The sequence below is a fragment of the Ursus maritimus genome, unplaced genomic scaffold, assembly GCF_017311325.1.
Source record: "Ursus maritimus isolate PB19 unplaced genomic scaffold, ASM1731132v1 scaffold_2, whole genome shotgun sequence".
NCBI lineage: Eukaryota > Metazoa > Chordata > Mammalia > Carnivora > Ursidae > Ursus > Ursus maritimus.
This window is the reverse complement of record NW_024424452.1, coordinates 104,620,495-104,626,529: the sequence shown is the minus strand read 5'-3', so window position 1 is coordinate 104,626,529 and position 6,035 is coordinate 104,620,495.

The following is a 6,035-nucleotide window of genomic DNA, read 5'->3' as shown; positions in this document are numbered from 1 at the left end:
ATGGGGTTAAGAGCCTATGTGCCACGAGAACAGACTTCACATGCCTTATGAAAGTAGTCAGGAGATAGTTCCGTAGGTTTGATCCTCTGCATCCTGATACCATGAGCTCATGGGAGCAAGGGTTAGGGGTCTTAGTGTGCTAATAAGTTGAAAAAATAGTGAAATCTAACCTCTGCCTTTTTATGTAGTGTGCTGCTTCGATATCTTATGCAGTTCGCTTTCTGTCTTTTAAGTTAGAGCATGTTTTTCTCTTAGACAACATGGCTTTCTTGCAGATGTTCCTAGAACAAAGGGTTATTTAAGGAATATTTTTACTCTGATTTTTAAGACACTTTAAGGACTATCCTTACTGTGGGACTTTCTAAAATAACACCCGGCGGCAGAGTCCTTTCACTGTTGCGCACTGCGCGTGCTAGAGAATGAATTTGGAGATTTTAGTACTTGGCCAAAAATGCAAACCTTGAACATAAGTTGCAGTTGGATTATTATCTTTCATGAAGGTTAACTTTAGAGTTGTAAATTTTGTAATGAGGGTGTTAAAGATTATTCTGTCTGCTTTAGTGGTGGGTTTGGGTATCCAATTGTAACAAGAAGGTTCGTGTTCGTCTAGTAAAAGACCTCTCAGTGTTTCCACCATGCACGTCTGTTTTTAGGGGTTTATAACTTTAAGTCCTACATTCCTAATAACATTTGGACTTTTCTTAGATTATGTTTCGTGAAGATGGGGGGGCTCTTTTAAAACTTTAGCCTCGGTATTTTATGTAACACGGTCTCTTTAATATATTACTCTGCACTAACACCTCTGATATATGCTCATTCTTCAGAAGCAGTCCTGTCTTCTAGGTTACTTGTGTGCATTTGGTTGTGATCCCTTTTTTAAAAATTAATTCATGAGATTGAAAAATGTCTTATATATTTCTAATGGACTAGACAAAAGGATCTGTGTCCCCAAGTGAGACAGGCTCTGAATGACCTTTTTTTTTCACTTTTTATTATTGATTTAAAACACTCTAGTCTTCCCCTCAAATCATGCATGCGTATAGGAGGACAACTGTGGTGTCTCAACTGGAAACAGGTGCTCAATAGTCAGGCTTGGTAGCAACGTCAGGACCAGGTGACAAGCTAGAAGCTAACAGTGACTGGCCATTGGCACCACCCTTGACTCAACTCCCGTTTTTCCCTCTAGCGTGCCTATGGTGACCTGCCGAGCGCGTCGTTCGCGGTCTTGTTTGCAGTGCTCAGGAAGTGGGACGTTCTCGCAGAAGGTGCTTGTGGTACCTGAATTCTTAGCTCTGTTAGGCTTACCTCTGGAACATGGACCTCGGCAGCTATGCTGCCTGACACTACATTCTAGTTCTTGCGATTCTGTGTTTCCGTACTTCCCTCCCCAACACCCACAGCTAGAAATGGGTAGCTTGCATCTAATTAAATCCGTAACTTGCTGCTGCTTTTAGCCCTCCCACCGCAGGTGGGAATCAGTGGAGCGGGCCCACAGGATACATTTCAGTGACAGTAGGTTTGTCTTGCTTTCTGAAGCCTCTCTCCCTTTCATAGCCCCACGCCCTGTGCAGTCCACGAAGGGAAAGTGATGGGTGTGTCCTCCTTTAGGGAGGTAACAGTGCAAGTGTTTTCCTCTGGAAGAATAGTAGTCGATTTCGCACGAAGGAGCTTGGATCCTGTTTTTTTTTCCCCCCACAGTAACTGGTTTGTTCCATTTCAGTCCTCAGTTCATACCTATCCTTGGCACTAGTTGAAAGAGCATTTTCTTATAGGTAACGCGAATCAAGAGTGGAATTTGAGGTTATAATCCAGTAAAGTTTTTGGCACTTGTGGATATGGTCAGCTAGACTCGATGCTTTTTTTTTTTTTTAATGTTTCTTCTTTTATCCATGAACATACAAGTAACAAGTGGATTTTAGAGTACTAGTTGGGAGAAGGAGGGGCTTATCTTTAAACCAGTTTAAGAGATGCTTTGAGAGTAGTAGGAAGGCAAGAGCAGAATTTACCAGGAGCAATAGAGAAAGCTTTATAAAAGATTATGCGGCCATTGTTGCTGTTCTGAAGAGGGGGGGGTTGGATTTGACCAGTTCTTTCTGTTTCTGCATCACCAGTAGCTGCACTGTGAAGAAACGATCACCTTAGGAGTTTGGAAAGGACAACACCTGGGCTCTGCTCTTTAAAGGCATTCAGATAGATACTTAAGCAGAACAAGTAATAAACATTTCCTGCTGCGGGATAGGGAAAATAGAGCAAGCTGTTTGCTCTTGGGGTCAGAAAATTGTCTTTTATCTGTGCATAGAGCTGGGTTTATTTGAAAAGGGACTTAGTTTGAATATTGGGACATCAAGCTATCTATAGCCAAGTTTCCATCTGCAACCGATTTTCCCTTCATCTTGGGATGAACCTGATACAAAATGACTCTTTGAATCCCAAATCCCTAAGTTACACTTTTTTTCAAAGCCTAATTCACAAAATTCACAGTGGTGCTGACTGTGTATTAGCCACTATTGGGAAAAGCCCCGTAAACCTGCCTGTTGCCATCCAATGGAGGGACTGAGCTGGCGACAGCTGTCCGAGCATGCTTTGTGTGGCTGGTGGACTGCCACCATTGTGCATACACTTTGTACATCAGGGGTGAAGGGAGGGTTTTCTAGATTTATGGGGGGAGGGTAAAATTAGAATTTTCTTTCTTTTTTTTTTTTTGGTTGTTCCTTTTTCAATGGGGTGTAGGGGTATAGTACTCAGCTTATGCCCTAAATAACATGTATAAAACCCCCGGAAATATTGTGTGGGTGTGTGTGTGTGAGTGTGTGTTTGTATATGTCTGGCAAGTAAACTTTCGTCTTCGGGAAATTAGTGAATTCTTTTCTTCTTTTCCTCCAGAAGTATTTGTTACAAGATTTGTAAATAAGAGCTCTAAGTAGAGTTTGTTTACCATGAACATGTTGCAGCAAACCTTATACACCTAATTCCTGCAAGATTTAAGGAAAGACTTGAAGACTTGCCAGGTGAAGGAAGCAGCAGCCAAGTTCTCAGTAATTGTTTGCCTTGATTCATCTTTCAGACTTCGTTTTTGCCAGTTCGAAAACTCCCAGTCTTCCTTGATTTTAGCTCTTAATCTTCTACGTTCTGAGCAGGAAGGATTATAGAGAGGAACCTGTTTAAATGTATTTAATTAGTCCGTGGGCTGAGACGGGGGGCATCCCTTTCTTAATACTACAGTGTTGCTAGATACGTGATCAGACACCAGGGGGTTGGGCGTCCTTGCGACACCTTCACGGTGCTCACATCGGCAGCGTGGTACTAAGGAAGTTGAAGTTTGAATGTAACCACTTTATTTAAAAGATTTCTTTTTTAATTTAAATGAAATGAGGTTGAAGTGAACATGATTTTGTTGACCATGTTCGTGAATTATAGATGCAACATGCATTGGTAGACTTGTGTGATGGTCTTTTGTGATACTTAATTTTTACATATCCCAGTCTCTGTATGTATCTGCATAGACAAAGAAAAAACAAACTCCTGCTTTCTTTCATTGAAGGGTCTCCAGGACTGCGCGTCTGCTCCTGAGCTCTGTTTTGAGTATGTGTATCCTTTGCTTGTATTTTGTATTAAAAAAAATAAGAAAAAGAACCCTTTATTGTTGAGCATGTTGGCATTGTCCCCTTTATTTTTTTCTCTTTTTGGGACATACGAAGCAAGTTATTCTTTTTCTGTATCTTTTTTTCTTTTGTAAACTTTTTGTTTTGTTTTGTTTAAAAATGGCTTTATAAAAGGGCTTTTATAACCCAGATGTGTGCTCTGTGTACTTCTTAAAACACTCTCAAGCAAACACACTAATTCTACAGTTGATCACCTTGACCTGTCCGCTCCCGGTCCAGCCTGACTCTAGGGTGCAACTTGCTTCCGGAATGAATTCTTTAGACACTATCACTGTTGTTGGTGACAAGAAAGGCATGTCTTGTCTCAAAAGTCAAAAGGAGTAATTAATAGTTAAAGAGCATGGAATGAAGAGGTAGTCGATTTCCTAACTTCTGATAATTGGGGGAGCACTGCACTGGGTGCACGAGGATTCCTAGTTAGCATTTTTCCTCATGTTCACATCCAAGGTTATGTAGTTGTGGAGGGCAAAATCCTTTCAACAATAATATATGGGAGAAGATAATACTTATATTCAAAAAACACATTTGCATTCAATTTCAGATACCCATATGAACGACACTAACCTGCAATTTAGAGCTAAATATTACTTAGATATATGGTATAAGATCCATCTTTAGGGCGCCTGGGTGGCTCAGTTGGTTAGGCAACTGCCTTTGGCTCAAGTCATGGTCCCAGGGTCCTGGGATCAAGCCTTGCATCTGGCTCCCTGCTTGGAAGGGAACCTGCTTCTGCTCCCCCTGCTTGTACTCTTTCTGTCAAATAAAATCTTTAAAAAAAAAAAAAAATCCCTCTTTAGAATTGGGCTGATATCGTAGCTATCGGGGCTTTTATTCCTTTCTTCCTTTCCCCTTGTTTTACATTCTTGCCTTGTCATCTAAATATTGTAATTAACATACCAACTCAGCTTGGCTTTGAAATTTGCATGCTATTACCACTCAGTGACTAGATAACTTTATTTCTTACAGAGTTGTTTATCCCAGGTCAAAGTTGACTTCAGAAGAACCAGCCACTTTTCCTCAATCTCTAGGTGTTTTGGGGCCCCTGGGTGGCTCAGTTGGTTAAGTGTCCAACTCTTGATTGCTGTTCAGGTCATGATCTCAGGGTCATGAGACTGAGCCCCGTGGAAGGCTCCTTGCTGGGCTTAGAGCCTGCTTTTTTTAAGATTCTCTTTCTCCTTCTCCTTCTTCCCCTCTGCCCTTCCCCCTCCCCTCTCCTTCCCTCACGTGCTCCCACTCTCTTAAAAAAAAAAAAAAGAAACTAGGTGTTTTACGATTAACATACTGAATTTCTGTTTCAGTACAATGCTGGAGAAATGTCATCTGGTGTAAGGAATTTCAAAAACCATCGGGAGGACAAACATCAGAGGACAAACAAATAGACCTGGAGCTCCCTCCACTCCTGTCCATGAGCATTAATTAGCACCCTGTAATTTAACACTGTAGACGTACAGCACTCTGCAGTATATGGAGAGTTTCTGTCTACATAATACCTCGTTGAGTTTTCCCAGCAACTGCCATTGGCCAGATGTTTGTGTTCCTCTGGTGTCATGGCGCGTGAACTGGTTCAGGTAGGATGCGGTTTGCCGGGGCTGGTATTAGGCTACAACAAGGCTTTGAAATCAGGTCATTAGCTGCGTGTGCTTTGAGTTGTCACAGTTATTGTTTCTAAAACCAGCCCCCACTATCTTGTATAAATGGACCCCTTGAGCCTCCTTCCTGATAACCTTTTGACCATTTTGCTGTTCATCTCAGTAGCGCTGATAACATGCGCCAGTCCAAGAACTAACATCAAAGATTTAAAAGGAAAAATCTCTTTTCGATAAGATATGAAAATTTGTTGTTAATTTACCTGAAAGTCCTTGTGGCCCCTAGATTGAAGCTTCAAGTTATTAAAAGCGCTGATTTTCGGAGTGTCTTAAGATAGTGACTGACCATTGAGGAAAGTGGTGGTCATCTCGACACGGCCCTTCTCCTCTGCCAGTAGAGGGCAGTGTCTGTCCTCCAGATACTCAGCTAAAGGAATCGCGGCTCCCCAGCTCGTTTTTATTTTTTATTTTCTTATTGTTATTATTATTTTTTTTTTAGTAAGCTCTAGGCCAAATATGGGTCTTGAACTCACGCCCCCGGGATCAAGACTCACATGTTCTACCGACTGAACCCAGACAGGCATCCTCCCAACTCACTTTTAGATACTGTCCCCTTGCGCTCACGTCCTCTGTATCAGGACACCCTCCCACCTACTCGCGTTAGAATGGTTCTGTGGTCTGCCTGCGCGCCTCACATCCTAGTGTATGCAGCAGCGGTCTGTTCAATAGTCTAAGTGGGAGATGGGATCTCTTGATTCATGCACATCAGTCTGCTTATGTTCTCTTT